This window comes from Eubalaena glacialis, chromosome 11 (genome assembly GCF_028564815.1).
Source record: "Eubalaena glacialis isolate mEubGla1 chromosome 11, mEubGla1.1.hap2.+ XY, whole genome shotgun sequence".
Taxonomy (NCBI): domain Eukaryota; kingdom Metazoa; phylum Chordata; class Mammalia; order Artiodactyla; family Balaenidae; genus Eubalaena; species Eubalaena glacialis.
Window position 1 is genome coordinate 44,718,918 of NC_083726.1, and position 25,326 is coordinate 44,744,243.

Sequence of the window (25,326 nt, forward strand, 5' to 3'; positions counted from 1 at the left end):
ATATGGAATCTAAAAAAAAAAAGAAAAGAAATAATGCTCATGAAGAACCTAGGGGCAGGACGGGAATAAAGACGCAGACTTACTAGAGAATGGACTTGAGGACACGGGGAGGGGGAAGGGTAAGCTGGGACGAAGAGAGAGAGTGGCATGGACATATATACACTACCAAATGTAAAACAGAGAGCTAGTGGGAAGCAGCCGCATAGCACAGGGAGATCAGCTCGGTGCTTTGTGACCACCTAGAAGGGTGGGATAGGGAGGGTGGGAGGGAGACACAAGAGGGAGGGGATATGGGGATATATGTATATGTATAGCTGATTCACTTTGTTATACAGCAGAAACTAACACAACGTTGTAAAGCAATTATACTCCAATAAAGATGTTAGAAAAAAAAAAAGAAGTCAGGGCGAGATAGTTCTGGGATTGTATGGCAGCTCAGCAACGACATCTAGGACTCAGTATCCTCCTGCCATCCTGGCTTGCCATTTTTTGTGTGTGGACTTTCATCTTTGTAGAATCAGTGTTGATGCTGTCTTCCAGATATTGCTTTTGCTTTTCAAGCAGGAAGACGTGTAAAGAAGGAAAGAGCTGATGGCTAATGTGCCATTTCAACTGCCTAACAAGCTTTCCAGGAAGAAGCTCTACCCACGTACTGATTTTTTACCTCATAGTGAACACTGGGTCATATGGTCACCCCTAACTGCATGAGGATCTGGGAAGGTTAGTATTTACGTTTCCACGTACTTAAGGCAGGCAAGAGAGAAAGCAGCGTGTCTAATGTCCGAGCTGCAAGTTCACACGATCTGCAATCACTAGTATAAGCAAACCACGGGATGAGGATTTATTAGTTTGGGGTCACCTATTGCCAGAAATAAAAAGTTGAAAATATTTGATAAATGCTGCATCTGGTAGAAAATTGCTTTTATGTTGAAACCCATTTCTGGGGAGGGGAATTTTTTTTTCTAGCAGTAGGTGTGTCTGTTTGTGGAATGGATGATAAATTTGCTCCCAGATGGCAAGGGAAAAAAAAAAACAAAACTACTCTGTGAGAGGAAGTTTTTAACTCTCTAGACAAGAGGTGAGAGTCAGAGATATATCAGAGTACAAACCCTGAAAAAGGTGACCTCTTTGTATAAATCTTCAAGTCTTGAGTAAAGTTACTAAATTCACAAAATGTTTGTTGCAATTTAATTTTTTTAAAACTGTAGAGAGGCTGTATTTTACATTCTGTCTGACACTAGAGAAAAGTAGGAGGAGCATGTGAAATGCAGGCGCTATAGAAAGGGCACGAGAAGATATCAGCTGCAAGACTTTATATATATCATAGAAATCTGGACTGTCTCTAAGGCACGGGGAGTTTCCTGTGAGTCAAGTATTTTTTTAAGAACTGTCAGGGCAGGGAAAACCCAGCTGATCTATAGGCTACACATAGAAAACTTGAGCTAGTAAATAACTAGCAAGTCAGAAGCTTTGCAGAAATTCATGCATATGTAACTATGTAGTAGATGAATAAGAGTGTGTGTGTGTGTGTGTGTGTGTGTGAGTGTGAGGTTTAAATACCTTTGATATTGGATTTTCTTTTCAAGTTATCATCTCTGTTGTTGGAATTTAAAAGGAAAACTTTTCCAGAGGGAACTTTTTTCGTAGCCATTTCTTTATTGCATTGTATCAGGTAACAAACTGAAAGCCAGTTTTTTATTAATTCCTTTAAAAAAGTTTTCTTGATTTTGTCTTCTAATGAGATTATGAATTCCATTTAAAATGGTTACATAGTATCTAATGTATCTTTATATTATAATTTATATAATCAATTATTTGTTCATGTGCATTAGGCTTTTTTCCAACTTTTTATGAGAAACTGTACTGTATGATGCATATCTTTTTGTACTAATGTAATTATTCTCCTTATGAGTATACTCCTAGGGTGAGTTCACAGGATCAAAAAGTATATGTAGTTTATATTTTTAGATAAGCTGAAAAAACACCTACCAGTAAGGCTATACTAATTTGCCTTTCTACTATCAAATTTTATTTGCTTTTATTTGAATGTTAGCAACAATAAATACCTTTTCATGTTTGTTAGCTAATTCATTTAATTTAGGAGTTATCTGTCTCTTCCTTTGCCCATTTTTGTCATGTTTCTAAATTAAATTCATAATTTATTTGTAAAAACTGTGCATGAGAATTTTAATGTTTTCTTTGATATTTATATGTATTTTGCAATCATTTTACTATTTTGTTATTAGTATTTTACTTAATGTTTATTTTATTTATTGTGACAAAGTCTTTCATTTAGATTGTCAAATATATTGGCTTTCAACTATATCGTTTCTGGTTTTATTTTGGAGTTTTTACTATCCACTGATACAAACATGTTCAACATTTTCTTGTGGTGTTCTCATATTATTATTGTCATTTTTATGAATGTGAATTTTATTTTGAACTGAACAGTGAACTGGGAATCCAGGTTTCATTTTCAAAATAGCTAGCTCATTGTCTTAACACTCATTTTTGAATAATTAATCAGATCCTTAAAGATTTTAAATATACCTCCATTATATACAAAATGTCCTTGAAATCTTTTGTTGATTTCTGAGCTTCTATTCTGTTTATTTAATATGCATCATGGATGGTCCAAGTAATTTTTCACTAGTAGCAGAAGAAGTGGGGTTCCCTGGCTGTGAGGAACAATTAAAATATATTATACAGTGTACACTTAATTATACAATTAAAGTTTATTATACTGCAAGAGGGTTACAATAGTTCAAAGAGAGGACACTCATACCATCATCATCCGATTTTAGTCCTGGACTTCATACTAGGATTTTTTGTTTAGGAGTTTAACAGTGGAGACCTGGTTGAACTATGTCTCCAACATGGGACTTTATGGGGAAGGTCACAGAGTAAAACCATGTGTTTTATGCATCTCACCTGCAGCCTTGAAACTGCAGCCTTGAAACAAATCCATTACTTGAACTTAACGTTTCCCACGCCAATTTCAAATAGCAGGGCTCTGTTTTGCCAAAATCCATATTCCCCAAGACAGTTATATCATAACTGGGAATGTTTCTTATTGCACAACATTTTAAAAGTTTCTCTTGGTACTTCAAAATATAACAAAGTTTAAGACTTGTAGTGTTTGGGTTAACCAATAATCAAAATTTCTTCTACTTGTACATACACATATTTGACACTTGCTTTTTATTAGTGCAGGATTCTTCCACAAAGAACTTTTCAAGGTCTTGTTCATATATTCTTACCGTGTATTTCTATTTAGACCCACACAATTTAATTACAGTAGTGTTACTCCTGTTTTTGAGGACTTTTGTATCATTGATTATTTATTCTTTCTACAGAATTTGAAAATACATTCTTCCAAGAAAAAAAAAAAAGTCCTGTCAGTACTTTAGATACATTGATTTGATTTTATTGTTAAATTTTGGAGGAACTTACATCTTTACAAGATTGAGTCTTCCTCTCCAGGAAAAAGCCATATCTTTCTATTAAAATAAATTTTTATGTCCTTCAGCAAAGTTTTACAGTTTTCACCCTATATAAGCCATATACAAGTCATTAAATTTGTAACTAAGAATTTAATTTTTTGAGCTTTTCTTTTTAATGGGCATTGTCTCATTTATATCTGTTTCTATTAACAGATGATTGTTTTTATGGAAAATTTATTATATTTCTGTATTTTTTAAGGGTGATTGATATTTTAACCAATGTTTTCATTTTTAATATTTTTTTCAGTTGATTCTCTGATATTTTAAAGTAAACATATTTCTGAAAATAATGATTATTTCTTCTTCAAATTGTCCACAATAAGCCAAGGTGAGATTGTAGTTATCCAATCATGCCACTGTATCAAATGATTTTGCTCATTGTCAAATGACCAAACTGCTATGTCACAATTGCTCACTGACTACCACTGATATTAAGATGTCATAGATTAAAAAATATATACATAGATTTCTGAGTTATTAGAATATTAAATAAATGGGCATCTTAGAATCAATGGTTAGATTAAATGTATATGTGCAAATCTTTTTATACCACAAATCAAACATTCTTTATCTTTGAAGAATCATTTTCTGACATGTAGAATTTTTGGTTTACACTTTTCATATTTCATTTCATTGCTTTCTGATCTCCACTGTTTCTGATGAGAAGTTACCTATTTGTCATTTTTCCTATGTATATGAGGAGTAATTTTTTTCTTGCTAGTTTCATGTTTTTCTCTGTCTTTGGGTTTCAACAGTTTGATTATGACTTCATTGCTTTTATCCTACTTAGAGCATTCTGAACTTGGATTTGTAGATTCATGTTTCTTTGAATTTGGGAGTTTTCAGCCACTATTTTTATCATAAATTTTAAAGACTTTTCTCTCTCTCCTCTCTTTCTAAGACTGACATTGCATTTATGTCGGCACACTGGGCATATGTCCCAGAGGTCTCTGATAATATGAAAAACTGGATTTCTCACACATTGCTTGTGGGAAGGTATAATTGATCTGCTATTTTGTGAAATTTTTTTTCAGTTTAATTAAAATGCTAAACCATTAACCAGACTCATCAAGAAAAAGAGGGAGAGGACTCAAACTAGTAAAATTAGAAATGAAAAAGGAGAAGTTACAACAGACACAGCAGAAATACAAAGCATCCTAAGAGACTACTACAAGCAACTATATGCCAATAAAATGGACAACCTGGAAGAAATGGACAAATTCTTAGAAAGGTATAACCTTCCAAGACTGAACCAGGAAGAAACAAAAAATATGAACAGACCAATCAGAAGTAATGAAATTGAAACTGTGATTAAAAATCTTCCAACAAACAAAAGTCCAGGACCAGATGGCTTCACAGGTGAATTCTATCAAACATTTAGAGAAGAGCTAACACCCATCCTTCTCAAACTCTTCCAAAAAATTGCAGAGGAAGAAACACTCCCAAACTCATTCCATGAGGCCACCCTGATACCAAAACCAGACAAAGATACTACAAAAAAAGAAAATTACAGACCATTATCACTGATGAATATAGATGCAAAAATCCTCAACAAAATACTAGCAAACAGAATCCAACAACACATTAAAAGGATCATACACCACGATCAAGTGGGATTTATCCCAGATTTGCAAGGATTCTTCAACATACGCAAATCAATCAATGTGATACACCATATTAACAAACTGAAGAATAAAAACCATATGATCATCTCAATAGATGCAGAAAAAGCTTTTGACAAAATTCAACACCAATTTATGACAAAAACTCCAGAAAGTGGGCATAGAGGGAACCTACCTGAACATAATAAAGACCATATATGACAAACACACAGCAAACATCCTTCTCAGTGGTGAAGAACTGAAAGCATTTCCTCTAAGATCAGGAACAAGACAAGGATGTCCACTCTCATCACTATTTTTCAGAATAGTTTTGGAAGTCTTAGCCATGGCAATAATAAATAGGAATAAATAAATAAATAAAAGGAATCCAAATTGGAAAAGAAGAAGTAAAACTGTGACTGTTTGCAGATGACATGATACTATACATAGAGAATCCTAAAGATGCCACCAGGAAACTACTCGAGCTAATCAATGAATTTGGTAAAGTTGCAGGATCCAAAATTAATGCACAGAAATCTCTTGCATTCCAATACACCAGTGATGAAAAATCTGAAACAGAAATTAAGGAAACACTCCCATTTCCCATAGCAACAAAAAGAATAAAATACCTAGGAATAAACCTACCTAAGGAGACAAAAGACCTGTATGCAGAAAACTATAAGACACTGATGAAAGAAATTACAGATGATACCAACAGATGGAGAGATATACCATGTTCTTGGATTGGAAGAATCAATATTGTGAAAATGACTATACTACCCAAAGCAATCTACAGTTTCAATGCAATCCCTATCAAATTACCAATGGCATTTTTTACAGAACTAGAACAAAAACTCTTAAAATTTGTATGGAGACAAAAAGACCCTGAATAGCCAAAGCAGTCTTGAGGGAAAAAAATGGAGCTGGAGGAATCAGGCTCCCCAACTTCAGACTATACTACAAAACTACAGTAATCAAGATAGTATGGTACTGGCACAAAAACAGAAATATAGACCAATGGAACAGGATAGAAAGGCCAGAGATAAACCCATGCACCTACGGTCAACTAATCTATGTCAAAGCAGGTAAGAATATACAATGGAGAAAAGACAGTCTCTTCAATAAGTAGTGCTGGGAAAAGTGGAGAGCTACATGTAAAAGAATGAAATTAGAACACTCCCTAACACCATACACAAAAATAAACTCAAAATGCATTAGAGACCTAAATGTAAGACTGGACACTATAAAACTCTTAGTGGAAAACATAGAAAGAACACTCTTTGACATAAATCACAGCAAGATCTTTTTTGATCCACATCCTAGAGTAATGGAAATAAAAACAAAAATAAACAAATGGGACCTAATGAACCTTAAAAGCTTTTGCAAAGCAAAGCAAACTACAAACAAGGCAAAAAGACAACCCTCAGAATGGGAGAAAATATTTGCAAGTGAAGCCACGGACAAAGGATTAATCTCAAAATGTATAAACCACTCATGCAGCTCAATATTAAAAAAACAAACAACCCAATCAAAAAATGGGCAGAAGACCTAAATAGACATTTCTCCAAAGAAGACATAACAGATGGCCAAGAAGCACATGAAAAGCTACTCAACATCACTAATTATTAGAGAAATGCAAATCAAAACTACAAATGAGGTATCACCTCACACCAGTTAGAATGGGCATCATCAGAAAATCTACAAACAACAAATGCTGGAGAGGGTGTGGAGAAAAGGGAACCCTCTTGCACTGTTGGTGGGAATGTAAATTGATACAGCCACTATGGAGAACAGTATGGAGGTTCCTTAAAAAACTAAAAATAGAATTACCATATGACCCAGCAATCCCACTACTGGGCATATACCCAGAGAAAACCATAATTCAAAAAGACACGTGTGCCCCAATGTTCATTGCAACACTATTTACAATAGCCAGGACATGGAAGCAACCTGAATGCCCATCGACAGCCGAATGGATAAAGAAGATGTGGCACATATATACAATGTAATATTACTCAGCCATAAAAAGGAACAAAATTGGGTCATTTGTAGAGATGTGGATGGATCTAGAGACTGTCATACAGAGTGAAGTAAGTCAGAAAGAGAAACAAAAAAAATCGTATATTAACGTATATATGTGGAACCTAGAAATATGGTACAGATGAACCGGTTTGCAGTGCAGAAATAGAGACATAGATGTAGAGAACAAACGTATGGACACCAAGGGGGGGAAAGTGGCAGGGGTAGGTGATGGTGTGATGAATTGGGATATTGGGATTGACATATATACACTAATATGTATAAAATGGATAACTAATAAGAACCTGCTGTATAAAAAAAATAAATTAAAAAATGCTAAAGGTAAACTTAACTTACATCTAAGTGATTTAATTTCTAGAGCTCTATTCAAAATAAATGAATATATATTTTCACAAACTTGAATGTTAATGTCCATAGAAACATGGTTCTCTGATAATAAGAGTTGCAAACAATCCAAATGTTTTTCAACTGGGGAATGGATAAGAAAAAGATATATATTCATACAGTGCAATATTATTTAGAAATAAAAACAACAAAATGCTCTTCTTGTTACAACATAGAAGAATCTCAAAAACAGTATGCCAAGTGAAAGTAGTCACATGCAAAGGACTGTATATTGTATGATTCCAGTTATATAAAATGTTCAGCATTTATTATTTGTAGACTTTTTATGATGGCCATCCTGACCTGTGTGAGGTGATACCTCATTGTAGTTTTGATTTGCATTTCTCTAATTAGCGACGTTGAGCATTTTTTCATGTGCCTGTTGGCCGTCTGTATGTCTTCTTTGGAGAAATGCTTGTTTAGGTCTTCTACTCATTTTTGTTTAGGCTGTTTGTTTTTTTATATTGAGTTGTATGAGCTGTTTGTATGTTTTGGAAATTAAGCCGTTGTCAGATGCATCGCTGCAAGTATTTTCTCCTAATCCATAGGTTAGCTTTTCATTTTGTTTATGCTTTCCTTTGCTGTGCAGAAGCTTATAAGTTTGATTAGGTCTCTTTTGTTTATTTTTGTTTTTGCTTCTTTTGCCTTGGGAGACTGACCTAAGAAAACGTTGCTACGATTTGTTTCAGAGAATGTTTTGTCTATATTCTATTCTAGGAGTTTTATGGTGTCATGTCCTACATTTAGGTCTTTAATCCATTTTGAGTTTATTTTTGTGTATGGTGTGAGGGAGTGTTCTCACTTCATCTCACTACCTGTGGCTGTCCAGCTTTCCCAACACCACTTGCTGAAGAGACTGTCTTTTCTCCATCACCAAGAAGTCTCATCTTCAAAAAGTCTACAAATAGTAAATGCTGGAGAGGGTGAGGAAGAAAGGGAACCTTTTACACTGTTGATGGGAATGTAAATTGGTGCAACCACTGTGAAGGACAGTAGGGAGGTTCCTTAAAAACTAAAAATAGAAGGTATACCATATCTTCTTTATCCATTCATCAACAGATGAATGGATCTATCTATCTATCTATCTATTTATCTATCTCCATACACACACACACACACACACAATGGAATAATAGCCATAAAAAGAATGAAGTATTTGCAGCAACATGGATGGACCTAGAGATTATTATACTAAGTGAAGTAAGTCAGACAGTGAAAGACAAATATCATATGAGATCACTTATTTGTGGAATCTAAAAAAAAATGATACAAATGAACTTATTTACAAAACAGAAATTGACTCACAGACATAGAAAGCAATCTTATAGTACCAAAGGGGAAGCACGGGAAGGGATAGATTAGGAGTTTGGGATTAACAGATATACACTACTATATATAAAATAGAGAAACAAGGACCTACTGTATAGCACAGGGAACTAAACTCAATATTTTGTAATAACCTATAATGGAAAAGAATCTGAAATGTATAATTGAATCACTTTGCTGTACAGCTGAAACTAACACAACATTGTAAATCAACTATACTTCAAGAAAAATTTAAAATATATATATATTCCTCAAGAAGAATAAACAAGTGAGATAAGATATATATATATATATATTTTTTTTAAAGGCAATATATATGGTTGAATGAGTAAATCATTTCTAAGTTTTTGTATTTGAACATGTATTTTCAGCATTTGTTTATACTTTGTGAGGCTGAATATTATGTAGTGTCAGGTGTATCTGATTATTTAGAAGATTATCAGTCTTTCTTAATTTACATGTCTTGTGTTCTTCATTATAGGCAATCAAAATGAAAAGCTCCCCGTAACAACAAAAGGAAATCCCCATAAAACAGTCTTGTAAATTTGGTATAAGATTTGCAAAATCACTAGAACATCATTTTTATTGATTCTGACTATATATTTCAAATAATGAAACCACTTTATGTGCATTATCAATCATAATAAATTGAGCTGTTCATGTAACAAAAAAATAAATAAAAAAATAGTGTCTGTAAAATGCAGGTTTATAGAGACAGAAAACAGACCAATGTTTGCATGGGGTCGGGGTAAGAGTGGGAATTGACCACAAACAAGCTCAAGGGAATTTTTTGGGGAATGAAAATGTTAACAAATTGGATTTTCTTGGGGTTGCACAACTCTGTAAATTTGGTAAAAAGCATTAAATTTTATGTTCACTTACAATGGGTAAAATTTATGGTATGTAAGTTGTATCTTAAAAAGTTGTATATAAAAAGGAAGGGAGGGGCTTCCCTGGTGGCGCAGTGGTTGAGAATCTGCCTGCCAATGCAGGGGACACGGGTTCGAGCCCTGGTCTGGGAAGATCCCACATGCCGCGGAGCAACTAGGCCCGTGAGCCACAACTACTGAGCCTGCGCGTCTGGAGCCTGTGCTCTGCAACAAGAGAGGCCACGATAGTGAGAGGCCCGCGCACTGCGATGAAGAGTGGCCCACGCTTGCCGCAACTAGAGAAAGCCCTCGCACAGAAACGAAGACCCAACACAGCCAAAAATAAATAAATAAATAAATAAATAAATAAATAAATAAATAAATAAAATTTAAAAAAAAAAGTTAGGGAAAGAAAACAATGCCATAGCGAATTACTGGAAGCACATTTCATTCTACATATTTTACAGTATATTTCAAGTATTATTTTGTACAAGTAGAATTATAAGGTAAAAATTATAAGCATTTTTAACTTTTATAGATAGTGCCAAATTGCTTTCTGTAGGAAATTCCACTCCCACCAGTAAAATCTAAGGATGCCTGATTCCCCAAGCTTTTTCATGTTTTATATTATCAGACTTAGATTTTTTAACATTCTAGGAGTCTGTATGCACTTTTTGTTTTCATTTGCCGTACTATAAGTGAGAATCTTTTCATGTATTTAAAAACTATTTGTAATTCTTCTGTGCACATTCTGTTGACATCTCTTATTTTCATGTTGTATTTTTGTCTCTTACTCATTTCTAAGAACTCTTTAAACATAAGAAACTTTAGCCCTTTGCCTGCTCTTCAGTTGCAAATATTTTTCCTACTTCGATGCATATCTTTGACTTTGGACTAAATGTCTTTCATTAAAAGTTCCAGCTTTCTTTTCATCTTACTCTTTCAACTGTGTAATCCAGTCTCCTCCAGTTTTTTGCAAATGAAAAACAATTATTGTACAAATCTGTCATCTGTTTTGGAGCATACCAAATATTTTTAATCTATTTTCATTGTCCTATTAATTTTTTTCTGTAGAATTTTTGATAACAATTTATGCTATGATTTTGTTTATGAATTTTTTTCTGGGGGCACATATCTGGCAGCGTTTTTGCTTCTACATAGTATAGATAGAGCCCCTTAATCCTCTCCCTTCTAGTTTCTATTTATTTAATTTTTTTTAGTCCTTGATTTTTAAAAAAAGGTTAGTTTTGATGGCATGAAATTTTGTCTTTATCATGCTATAATCTGAGTTTCCCTTCTCAATTTCTTTCTGATTTTCTTAAATTTCCATTATTTGTACTTGCTTTGGGGCTTGTTCTCTTCCATAGAAAAATATTCCTTTGCTACTAATTAATCCCAAATTAGGAGGAGAGGGATCCCCCTTTGAGAAGCTGATTTAATGATTTACCAATAGGCTTATTGGATTTAATGGGTCATTTTATATTTCCCACCTTCTTATTGGCTAGAGCTGAAAAGTACGGTTGCTTCTAAACCTTACCTTCCTTTAAGGAATCCTGTCTATGGGAGAAAAATGATGCTGCTTGGCCCAATTCTTATATCATTACTGCTGCCCCTTACCATCTGTGAGAGTATAGTTTTTTACAAACTATAAGGAGTTTCCCTGACTCTTCCCAGTCACCACTTCAAGTTATGCTACTCATAACTGTGACTGTGCTTGAGAGAGAAAATATTTAATGTGGATTCCTGATGGCCCCTTTTAATTTGATCAATAGTGTGTCACTTTTGGCTGATATTTCTGCACTGTATATATATTTGAGATTCTCTCTCTCTCTCTTTCTCTCTCTCTCATTCTTTCTCTCCTCTCCTCTGGTTTCTGCTCTCACTTTGGTAGAACAACCTACTTATTCCCATAAGAAACTGCATCACTTTACTAGAAAAGGCCTGACTTCCCAGTAGGCTTCAAGAATGACAAACCCTCCAAGAAATTAACTGTCTGGGTACCAGTGTATTTCATTACATTAAAACATTTTTGACTACAACTACAGAACTGGGACCAAAGGGACATTACAATACAGCAAAGACTGTTAATTATCAATGGATCAAGAGCGCTCTGCAGAAATTGGAAGAAACGCTCTTTGTACTTTTAACCTATTACTTTCCACTAAATGTGTATTATAAGAGCAGCTATAAGATGTTTTGAAAGAGGGAAGAAAAATATGAATGGGAGAAACATGATGAATTATAATGAAGAAATATCTAAACTGATAGGAAAGATTTTTTTAAAAAAAGTAGACATAGTGTCTAAAAAATTACCTACAACAACTTTCTATGTTATAATTTTATGATCAGTGTATATTTAATATCGATCACAATTCTATGCTATATGGAGACTGAGCCTACTACTCACTATAAAGACATGCCTGCATTCAAATTTATGAAAGTGATAGAAAAGAGATATGTTTACATTTTGAATATCACTTTTCTTGCTCCATTGATTACATCACCTGGGCAGGACTGCAATCTCAGGTGAGGCTGGAAGGGCAGTTTTGTGAAATTAGAAGGTCACATTCTCCACTGGCTTCTTACCTCAAATACAGTCAATCATTAGGAAATAACATTAAATTGAAGAAAGTTAATTTCTGTTAACCACCTATTACCCAGAGAACATTTCCCTAAAAAGAACCTCTATTAGCAGGTTTCCTATCACTCATATCCTCTGTAATAACACTGTAAAAACTTCCTTTGGAGCACTGATTAGACTCTTCAACTACTGATTTATGCAATGATATGTTGTTGTCATCACTGCAAGTTAGACTTCAAGGTCCTGAGATCACTGAGATTTTGTTTCCTTTTGTATCTGAAGTTGCTCATCTGTCTCACCATAAGCATGCCGTAAACATTTCCTCAATGAAGGAAGGAACAAAGAATTTGCTCTTCCACTCTTATAAATCCAGAAATAAGTATCTGAGTTATAGCTGAACAAACATCAGGGTAAATACTGTGCAGTGGGTATTTGCTGTCTGCATGACCTCCTGGCATGCATTGCTCTCCTTCCGGATGATACCCTGATTTCCCTCATGTGGATTTCTCCCCTATGTGTTTGACCTGGGAGTGGCTCTCAGTGAAGATCCTCTGCTCTCACACAAAAGAAGGTAGACACGAGAATGGAGAAAAACAAAGTACGTGCACATAAAAGAGTCAGCTCCAACTACCTGGAACACTGAGGCTGGTTCCCTTTTGTGAACCTAGTTCTTAAGCCACCTCTTTGATTGCATGAGCGAGGCCCCTATCCTTCCCATAAATTTCTTTTTCGCTAAGTTAGATACAGTTGATTTCTATTGCTTGTGACAAAAGTATCTCAATTTATATACATGGAGATGTAGTTAGTCTAAATGAAACACACAAGAAAGTTATGCCATTTATTAACAGCTTGACTAAAACACTAGAGAGGAATTAAAAAGGGGAGCAAGGAGAATAAAGAATGTGAATAATTTTTCAGTGTCACTTGAGTCAGTTATTCACAATACGAGTTAAATTTTTCCTTGCAGGGCAGTTCCAAATATCAAATCATACTCATATTCAACTGTAAATATTAAGATGTACTTTCTTCTAAGGCTCAGTTACTTTTAATTAAATTGAAAACAGTAATATTACCTCCTTTGCAGGTTTATTGTGAGGATTATAGGGGATCGTGTAAAACACATAAATCAGACAAATTTTCAAAAACTGTTAGCCTTAGTATGAACAGTTATTATAAGGGGATGTGATTTTTCTGGCCCTAGCCCTTGTACTACCATTTTGTTTCCTCCATCCTTTACCTTTACTATCGCCTCCCTCTAAGGAGAGGATTGTTCCTCCTTGATTGATCAGACTCTATTGCATTAATTAGGCCTAGTTTCTCTGGTGAGACGGATCACTGCATTGAAACATGATGTGCATCTGAGACTTTCCCTGTCTACTTCTTCTTCCTTTATCTATTGCCAGAAGAGTAAGTGGCCAGGAGGGTGAGCCAACTTTATCATATTAGAGAAAGGGTAAATGCAGGAAGCAAGAAGACTTGATTAAACCTGATAGTCTCAGCCAATGTTCTCAAATTTTAGCATTCATCAGAATCACTTGGAGGGTTTGTTAAAATACAGATGGCTGGCTGCCACTCCAATTTATCAGATTCAATAGATCTGAGATAGAGGCTAGGAATTTGCATTTCTAATAAGTTACTAAGTGATGGTGATCATTGCTAGTCCAAGGATGCTTTTGAGATCTCTGGACCTTTGAGAACCACTGATGCCATTTTTCAAAAATCTGATCTGCATCAGAACTTATCAGGTACATTTTTTCATTCTTTCTATATTTGCCTCTTCAAATATATATATATATATTTCTCTCTTTCTGTGAAGTCATTGAAGGTGTCAGAGTGAATGATAAGACAACCAAATGCTAAAAATGACAAACTAAAAATATTGCAATATATATGAAAATATGCTACTGTATTTTATCATACCTAAGATTCCATGGATTGGAAGATACACCATTATTTTAGATACAATCATAAAGGTAAATATTCTCTGCCAGTTATGCTATGCTACAATGTTTTTAAAATATGCTATAGTTTTTATTTTATTGTTATTAAAAGAATGGCTCTATACTTACCATTTAATCTCATACTTTTATCAATATATCATTATCATGTAAACATAGAAAGCAAAATAAAAATGAAAAAATTAAGATATTCTTAAAACTTTTCATACTCAGAGTTTGATCTTCAGTTCACTTTCCTACTCATGTAAAGTCGAAATTTTTTCCACAGGATGTCTTGCTGTGTGCCCTCAATAGCATTGGGGCTCTACCTCATTTGTGGAGCTGCAGCTGTGATGCAGCATTTCTTGAAACAATGATTCACTATTTTATGAAAGATTTTAAGTATTGACACCCATTCTGAAATTTTGATATTGAGGTGTTCTTGCTCTTACTATAAAGCATTAATTGGCTTTCTGGCAACAACCAGGAATCATATTCCTTCAAATGGTACACAATTATTTTGTTGACCAAAACATGAAGGAACTGCAGTGGTCTTTTCATGCAATCATGAAAAACAACCAACTTTTAGCCTTTTTGAAAAATCTAATGAAAATTAGGTTAGAACTGCTGTCTAACTGACAGTGATTGCAAGATGCCATAAATTGTAAGACAAATCCCAATTTTAGAGATGTTAAAATATGCAAAAAAACCCCCATTATATGTCTTACTACTGATGAAATGAGTTTCTCTGATTTTCAGAGTTTCAGTAAATCAGTAAGACACCACCACCCATTTCTCCTCCTTATTGCAGTCATCTACAAAGCAATGGGTCACTTTTTTCAATCCTTTTGGATTTTAGCATAAATTCTACCGTAAATTCTGATCATTTCAATATCAATGTAATGTCCCTCTTGCCTCTCTTCACTTCCTCTTCAGTGATGATCTTATACTAAAACCCACCTCTTACACTTACTTCCAAGTGAATGCTAGTAATTACACCTCTTTCATAATCATAACTTGAAGCATTCCACTTCCAAACTTCAGTTGATAGATATCTTTCCAGGTCATTCATGATTTACAGTACCATGTCTCCAGCAATTCTTTGTCAGTGCTTAGAGAAACAACTCCTTGTCTCTACAACATGCTTTATCATTGATTCTACATTATCCCTCACAAACCTCCTATCACCACTCCCTCCTCACCCAGTTTAGGTCCCATCGTGTATTCTTATACTAACTCCCTCAACTCATTTTCCCCACTCTTCCTATTTTTTATTCAGTTTGTATGCTGAGTAACTTTGGTGAAAACTAACTCACTGCCTTTGCTGAACCTGTGCCTGAACAGCTGAAAGTTGCTGGAGAAAAATGCACAATTCTGCTGAATGGTCCCATTTTAATTTCATAGCTACTCATCTCAAGTTGGTTCTTGATGCTACTTTACATTTGTTCCCTTTTTATTTCTGCCTTATTTTTTCTTCTCCTGTTTTCTTATGGGTTATTCTCATTGGTGTTAAAAAACTGCCACAATATTTCCCTTAAAAAAATAACCTCCCTTGGTCCACATTCCTTAAGGCTACTGTCCCATTTCTCTGCTCTCTTTTATAGCTATACTTCTAAAAGAGTTGTTAATATTTAATATCTGCTTACTCTCATTCAGTTTTCTCCTGAACTTACATCTTTTATGCTTTTATTCCTGTAATTCTTAAATAGACATCAGGGTTACCAATGACTTCCCTCTTTTCAAATGCAAATTGCTTATTTGTTTTTTAACATCTTTATTGGAGTATAATTGCTTTACAATGGTGTGTTAGTTTCTGCTTTATAACAAAGTGAATCAGCTATATATATACATATATCCCCATATCTCCTCCCTCTTGCGTCTCCCTCCCACTCTCCCTATCCCACCCCTCTAGGTGGTCACAAAGCACTGAGCTGATCTCCCTGTGCTATGCGGCTGCTTCCCACTAGCTATCTATTTTACATTTGGTAGTGTATATATGTCCATGCCACTCTCTTCGTCCCAGCTTACCCTTCCCACTCCCCGTGTCCTCAAGAAGAAGGACTATTTTTAAGGCTCTTTTATATGTGTCAGGAAACTTGATTCAACTTATCTACTTGGCTCATATCATAATTGATCAATTGATATCCTGAGATGTTAATACCTGGATAAGTTGGTATTGGGGTGGATTTCTTTAATTAATAAATTAATTAAATTAAATTAATTAATAAATAATAAATAAATCAATAAATTTAATTAATAAATAGGCAACAATCCAGTTCAGTAAGAACCATTTAGTGTAGTTGATAACAGGTCAGAAAGTGAGAGTTTTTCATATTTGACTCTTGCTTTTTTGATGTGAAAACATACATGGCCAGTTGACATTCTACAGACCTACTTTTATCTTGCAGTTTGTTGTGTATCCATTTTAAGCAATAAAATATGCAATTGGTCTTCAGGAAACATGTGGGAATCAAACGAAGGCACCTCCAGTTTGCTGCATTCTCCTTCAAACTTTCAGTCTGTTTTTACTGATAGTGGAATACATTTGTTAATCACTGCAAATGAAACAATTATTTGTCTCAAGTTTATTCTGCAACATTGTTACTCTTTTCTCTTTTATGTTTTTTAACAATAGCTATTAATAAAATTATGATTATATTTTGATACATAATGCCTACATTATCTCACATGACTTTTTAAAAAATTTTTTATTTTTTTAACATCTTTATTGGAGTATAATTGCTCTACAATGGTGTGTTAGTTTCTGCTTTATAACAAAGTGAATCAGCTATTTTTGTTTTATTCATCTACTCATATGGTTGATCACTTGCTACACATTAAAATATTTTTTTCATTGTTTTCTTCTAAGGCTTAATTCTCTCTTTGTTTTTCTCCTGAATCATTTTCCACTTTTCCTAAAGCTGCTTTGCTGATCTCTCCCATTTTTCTGACCTTTAAACATAGATTCTTTCATGTCTTAGGTATTTAGTCTAGGCTCATTGTTACAAATGTTGTTTCTATTCTGGTGATTTGCAAATTTTTATCTCTAGCTTAGACTTCCCGCCTGAACTCCAAAGATATATATTCAACTTTCTACTCAATATTTCCTATTGTGTATATCTAATATGCAACTCAAAATGAACATGCCTAAAACTCTTTTTCTTATGTCCTGCTTCTGCAAACCTGTTTCTCTTACGACTTCATGTCTCAGTTAATGGCAAATGTATGCTTCATCATAATCAGGCCTAAAACCTTGGACTCATTCTTGACTTCACAAACTTTATCACATTCTATATGAAGTCTAAAAGTAAGTATCTGTAAAATCTACATTCAGGATATATACAGATTCTGACCGCTTCCATCCTTTTACTTCTAACATTTGGTCTAAATTCAATGTTATTCCTTACAAAGATTTTTGCAAAATTCTAACTGGTAATTCCACTTTCATCCTTGCTCTTATATGTTTATTCTTTACAATGTAGAAGGATTTAAAAATTAAATACTGATATGTTATCCATGCCCCCAAACATTTCAAAGCTTTCCCATGTCATCCAAAATTGGAAAAAAAATCTTACAAATGCCTGCAAGAACTACACAATTCTGTTGTCCTATTTCTTGACTTTTCTAAATTGTCTTCTATTCTCTCTCTTGCTCACTTAGCTCTGGCCACAAGGGTGAAAAAAATATCTCCTAATAATGTGTAACTTCAAAGTGACCAATATTGCTACAATATTTCCCATTAAAAAAATAACTTCTCTTGACCCACATACCTTAAGGCTAGTGGCAGAATTCACAAAGTAGGTATGTCCCAAGAAACCTCAAACTGAAATTTGTTTTAGAGTGGTCCCAGGCCGGCAGTCTCCTGAGATTCCTGGAAGAAGAAAATGCAAATCTTCTCTGGAGAAAGCCATTTAAAAAATAGGTCTCAATAAATTTCTTCAGATAAAGTTACATTGAACTTTATGTCAAAAATCATTACCAGAAAAAGACACCATAAAAAAGAGCTAGCAAAATAAAATAAACAAGGGACTTCCCTGGTGGTCCAGTGGTTAAGACTCCGTAATTCCAAAGCAGGGGGTGTGGGTTTGATCCCTGGTTGGGGAAGTAAGATCCCACATGCCGGAAAAAAAAAACCTTACTGCAAAGCATTCAGATATTGAAATCATCAGAAGCAGAATATAAAATATGTATCTAAAAAGAGTAAAATATGTATCTAAAAAGGGGCTATTGAAATTATGAGTTAGAAATAGTTAACTATAAAAAGAAATTACCAGGTAGTTTTGCCTAAGGATGGAAGAGGGCTCTTAGAAAAAACAAAAACAAACTAGGGCAGAAATATCCTTAAAGGATGAAATAAATTATACAAAATAAAAGGGGGATTCATAAATCGAAAGATAGGTATAAGAAATTACACAAAATGCAAAACAATGAGACAAAGGGTTAAAAATAAAAAAGAAGGGTTAAATACAGAAAGAACAGAGGAAGAAGTTCTGGCTCTCATCTAACTGGAGATCTAGAAGGAGATAATAAAATGTGGAGAGGAAATATTTAAACATGCCATCTTTATAACTGAAAATAGACAAATCATCAGATAAAGGTAACAATATATTTCTAGAAGGAGAAATAAAAAGAAATCCTTTCAAATACATCTCTAGGTGAAAATGAATATGATTAATATAAAAGAGTTGATCTCTGAAATAGGCAAAGAGAGAAGATAGATAACATATTAGGTTGAACCATTTCAAATTGCCTTTTTCTGTAGATTGAAAATGGTCACATAGCTGCAATTTCATATATGGTCAATGTATTACAAAGAAACAATAGTTCAACTGTTTGGAATTTGGGAGACAAAACAATCTTTGCCACACAAGTAAAGAAAATTTGATAATGTGTAACTTCAAAAGCACCTACATGTGGTTCTATAGGCAGAATTTACAAAACAGTTATGTTTGTTGGAACCTCAAGTTCAAAAGCCACGATGAAACATTTGCTATGCAAAATAAAATGTTCAAATTGTATACATTTATTGTATACACTTCTCAAAATTTACTAGCGATAGTAAAAGTGAAAGAAAATAACTGTCAACCTGGAAGTGTAAAACAGATGAAACTAAGGGCTGAATAAAGATATTTTACTGGCAAACACTGGCAAATTTTAGCACCCTCCTTAAAGACTTCAAAAGAATCTACATTTACATGTCCATCAACATGGGTGAGGTTCCTGGCCAAAATCCAGGACACTGACAGCACTAAATGTTGGTAAGGATGTGGAACAACCAGAACTCTAATTTATTGCTGGTGGGAATGCAAAATGGTACAGCCCCTCTGGAAGACTAGCAGTTTCATTCAAAACTAAACATAGTGGAAAGAAAAGATCCAGCAATCACATTCCTTGATATTTACCCCAATGAGCTGAATACTTATGTCTACACGAAAACCTGAACACAAATGCTCATAGCAACTTTATTCATAATTGCTAAAACTTGGAAACAACCAAGATGTCTTTCAGTAGGTGAATTGATAAAAAAAATTAAAGTACTCCCCTACAATGGAATATTATTCTGTGATGAAAAAAAAGCGCTATCAAGCCATGAGAGGACGTGGAGAAATGTTAACACATATTTCTAAGAGAGAGAAGCCAGTCTAAAAAGGCTATATACTGTATAATTCCAGCTATATGACATTCTGGAAAAGGCAAAACTATGAAGATAGTAGTTGTCAGGGGTTCAACGGGAGAGAGAGAGGAATGAATAGTAGAAGCATAGGAGATTTTTGAGGCAGTGAAACTGTTCTGTAAGATACTGTGATGGTGAACATATGTCATTATACATTTGTTAAAACCCATACCATTTACAATACAAGGAGTGAGCCCTAATGTAAAGTATGGACTTTAGTCAATAATAATGTATCAGTCTTGTCCCATGAATTGTAACAAACATACCACACTAATGCAAGATATTAATAATAGGCGAAACTGGAGGGAGAGGATGAGTTACATGGGAACTCCGTGTGCTTTCTGCTTATTTTTTTTTTCTGTAAACCTAAAACTATTCAAAACTAACTAAAAAAATTGGGAGTAAACAAAAAGCCTGTTGAATAAATAATTACATCATATAATGGAATACTATACAGCTATTAACAAGAATGAAGGAAATCTGATTACACTGATATGGAAAAAGTATAAGAGAGAAAAAATAAGGTGTAGAACAGTGTTTATATTATCTTATTTGTATGAATCCAATTTATATGAAATATATATATACACTTTTTTCTTAGAGGATGTGAAAGAGTTGTTTATAGTCCTTACCTTTGGAAAAGTAACTGTGGGTTGGAATTAAATAGATGGTGGAAGGGAGATATAGGCCTCCTATTGTATCCCTTTTATAGTATGTGTATTTTGTTTAAACAAATTAAAAGTTTAAAGGTAAAAAAATGTATAAAGGTATACATTTATTGTATACATTTTTCAAAATTTACTAGTGATAGTAAAAGTGATACATACTAGATTTTAGTAAAACTAAAAAATTTTCTTTGCTTGCCAACTTAAATGAATGATTTTATATCAATAGTTTATTACTTACCTATGGATTTCTTGACTGCTTTGACACTCTGAAATATGAAATCACTAGGCATGGGGCTGACCTGAGCTGGGTGGAAAGATGGGCCAAAGAGGAAACTTTGAATTGAATTGGATGTAAAAACAAAGTTTTGTTTACTCTGGATTGGATCTTTTGATAGAGAAAGTGTTGAAATGGACTTTTTTTTTTACACAGACATGATCAAGATGGAAAATAGAAAGAGGGGTGGAAAATAAGAAGAAACACTGTGGGATCTGCCTAACAACTCATCAAGAAATGATGAAAAGAGAGCTTACAGATTGTGCAAAGTATCTTTGAAAGCAGTGGCTGCAGAAACATAGTCATTTCCATTCTTATACCCCTATTGATTTTAAGTGTCAAGTAGGTTAAGAAACAGTAACAGTGTTATAAATTCTAAATTTCTGTAGCAGGAGTCCAATTCAATAAATGGCTGAATACTGTCTATCACATGGCATGATATTCTCTAAAAGCCAGATCAAGAAAGAACAGATTTTTTTTCTCTTTCGCACTGTTTTCTTATGGATAACTTTTATGATCTCAGATGTCTGTTAAATTCTATAACTAAAACTACCATGATGCATCACTGCAACCTCAGCTAATGGTTATGAACTGAGAAGAAGAGGCTATTTTTATTCAGAGTAGAGGAAAGATAATGACAGCAAAGAATTTAAGTTTTGGATGTTCCCTATTTGCATGGAAATGTTAACAGATCTTTAAAAATTTATATTTGTCTGTAAGACATGTCTGTTATTTTTCTTACTGACACAAAGAAGCTATTTACTAGACTTACTCTATAGCTATGTTTCCAAAGTTGAAGATAAAGCAAAATGGTGGAATTTCTCAGTACATATTTCCAAGCAGTTGGTGATCTACAATCAGGACCATTGGTCCAGCAGGGATGCCTGTACCTAGCTAACTGCCAGTATTTCTGTTTTGTGTCACTTCCCTGGGGATGGATGGAGGAAGAAATCTGACCTTTTTTCAGGCAATGATGCCAGCATGAGAAGTCCCAGCTTAACATCGAAGTCACCTTGAGAGTAATGTATGCAAGTAATAACACTTTAATTTGTGGCTCTGATGAAGCCTGAAATAATGAACAAGGAAATGATACTGCCTAAGAGAAGAGCGAATCAGGAAACCAGTTTTGACAAGTTGTCCCAAGCACTAGTCTCTGGCCCTGCTTCTGAGGTTTTTATGGATATATAATTGAGCCAGGCCTGTTATAAGTTTTCTGGACACATTTAGCTCTTAAAATGTTTCCGTCAGTGTAACAACTTGTATATTACACCCTGTGGACAGTAAATAATTGCTTAAGCTCTCTGCTTTACTGATTCTTCTCAGGCAGACCTGCAGGACTGCTTAACCTTTAATACTGAACAACAAGAACTTGTTATTTATAAAGGGGATCTTGAAGTCCTAGCATCTCAAGTTATAAACAAAGAAAGTGAGATAAGAGTGTTTATGTGACTCGCCTGAAATCAGTGATGTTTGTTAATCTGCACTAGACTCAAAAGAATTGCGTGACCTTTCCCAGCTTTTGTAGATAACTAAATCAGCAGAATGAAAGTCCTTTATTTCTTTCCCATTGTAAATTAATTCCCCCCGTTTAGGCAGAAGTATATGAGAGCAGAATGACACTCTTCACTAACTTAGTAGACCAGTCAGTCAAATAGTGCTGTCTGTTGCCATGTGGTGCATTGTGGAGCTGACACATATTTAGCCTTTAAAGAAAGGGCATGTAATTGCATCAGTGTGCCATGAAATCCATTTTAAATCTGGCAAATGTACTGCAGTGCTTTGTTAGCAATTATAAATTCACAGTGGTAGGTCATAGGAAGAGAGACAGAAATGGGATGTCAGGAAAAATGAGGATCACTTGCTGGCAACTGTCTATTCAGTTGCCAAAAAATTAAACAGTTTGAGTTTCATTGTGGTATTAGTGCTACTGCTCAGAAGCCAGCAGTTAATTTTTATGCATCTCTGTCGTCCCCACGTTTGTTCTCATGAAGCAAACAAATTTAGCTTCTAATGCATAAAGTGATGCCATAATGAAAAGGGGTATTTCTCTAAAGGAAGATATGTTAAAAAGGAAATATTTCTTTCTAAGATTACTGCTTTTAAATTGCATTAACAGAAGCATAATCAGGAGAGCAAAAAAGGAAGAATATTTTAAACCTAAATATAACTGTCCAATGTACAACATAGTGTGTGAGAGTATTACTCTTGTTTGAAATGATAGAATTCTCATAAAGACTTTGGCAGGGCACATATATGCAAAGCTCCCAAGTTTTTGAACAGTGAAAATGGTAAGGCTAACACAATGAAAATATTGAGTTTTACACTGCATTTAATTTATAAATAGTATCCTTGTTTTTTAAAATCAAATATAGGGATGCAATCAAAGTACATGTCTCAAAAATAGGGATCATTTTGCCCCTGCTGACAGGGATGAATCCCATGATCACTACTCGGGTGTGTAGTAGCAAGTGAGGTTAACAGATGAGGTAACGTAAGGCACTTTGTATAAATGTCCTATACAGATTTTAAAGCCCAAATATTTTATATGTAAATATAATTCATAATGCAAAACTTATGGAGCACTAGAGGAAAGTTCTTCACCCTCGTTTTTTTTCTCTTCCTTTCCTTAACCCTAACTCTTAATCAAGTCTCTTGTTTTCCCAAACACCCTGATGCAGTGGCCAACCATTCCTCCAAATCTTCCCTCAGAAATAAATCATTATTTAAAGTTACCTCTACTTCTGTGCCACTGCAAGTTCCCAATCTTTTTTTCTTTTTAAAATTTCCTATTTCAAAATACCTCCTCCTTTCTAATTCTCTCCCAACATATTTTTCCATGTTTCTTCCTCAAGAATCTACAGATGATGGCAGTAATTGCTAAATGAATAATATATGGAGTAAAATGTGATTAGCTAAAATGCCAGTCTTATTTTTATTGCAAATCAGCAACTTAAATTATATTGAAGGAGACCATTTTCTTATTTCTGGATTTGGAGAAAGTGTGTATTTATTTGCAACTCTAATGACAAAATGGGAGTTATAAATCTTATTATCTAATTCTGAGAATACATTAAAACTAAATTAGGTATTTTCTCAGTATAGTGACATCATATTTCAAATTATACATCTGCAGGACTAGAGTTGATCATTGAGCTTACATATAAACATTCTTCTGTAGAATTTTTAGTAATCTTAATGGTAATCCATGATGATGAATTAGAGCTCATGGTGAACTGAAAAGCAGAATGAACTCATTAATCAATTCAATATGGTATCTGTCACAGGTAACTTTAGAATTATCTATTTCCTTCTCATATCTGAAAAAGTCTAGTTGCCAGATGACTATTGATAAAATGTCATACTGAAAAAATATCTGAAATTGAAGTATACCCACTTTGATAGGAAGTACTTGAATTATAAAAGTAGAACAATATTTGGTATTACATTAACTCTCATAGGTACCAACGGATCAATATTTTATATAAAAATATGATATATGAAAATAAATATTTTATATGAAATTAGAATAACGACTTGAAGTAATAGATATTAATTACATTATTTTAACTGAATAAAAGAACTACAGCATAGGCACTAAATTAATATGCTGATAACTCCTAAATCTAAATATTATGCTTGGATCCTGAATCCCAGGTCTGTATCTTAAGCCCTAAATTCTCATCAGAACCCCAGACTTATAATCGAGCTGTCTATATCATTTCCACTTGGATGTGTACTATCTCAAATTTAGTGTAACCAAAAGGGAACTCTTACCTTTAGTCCTGAAACCTCCTCTGCCTCAGCCCCCCATTTCAGTAAGGATATCACAGTCTTCTCTGTAGCTTAAACAAAAAAATCATGATTCTAACCTGATTACGCTCATTTACTCACTTCTTATATCTAACCCATGAGCAAGTCATGTAGACCCATGTATATTTCCATGTACTTTTTACCATTCCCACTACTGTTACCCTAATTCAAGTCATCGTGATTTCTTGTTAAGATCATGGTAAAAGTCTGTTTACAAATTTTCCTGCTTTCCTTTTTGCCCTTTCCTTCTGTTGTCCACAGTATAATCTGAATAATGGCCTAAAAGTTAAATCAGATCACGCCAATCCCTACTTAAAATTTTTTACTATTTTCTTAAAATGATTGTCAAAATCTTTCTAGACTTAAAATCTGTATATATACTGGATCCTGCTAAATGTTCAGACCTCAGCTTGAATCATTCTCTCGTTTACATATTTTGTGCCCAAATTACTGGAATGATTTTGGTTTCTTGATTTTTAGCAAGCTTGTTTCCATCTTCAGGTCTTTGCAAAAAGTATTTTCTCTGCTTAAAATATACTTCTGCTTAACATTCTCAGGCTGGCTCCTTCTTGCCATTCAGATCTCTGTTAAACATCAGTGTAAGTATCAGATTCCTTCCCTGACTTCTCAAACTGTGGTAGCCACCCAGATGATCTCTA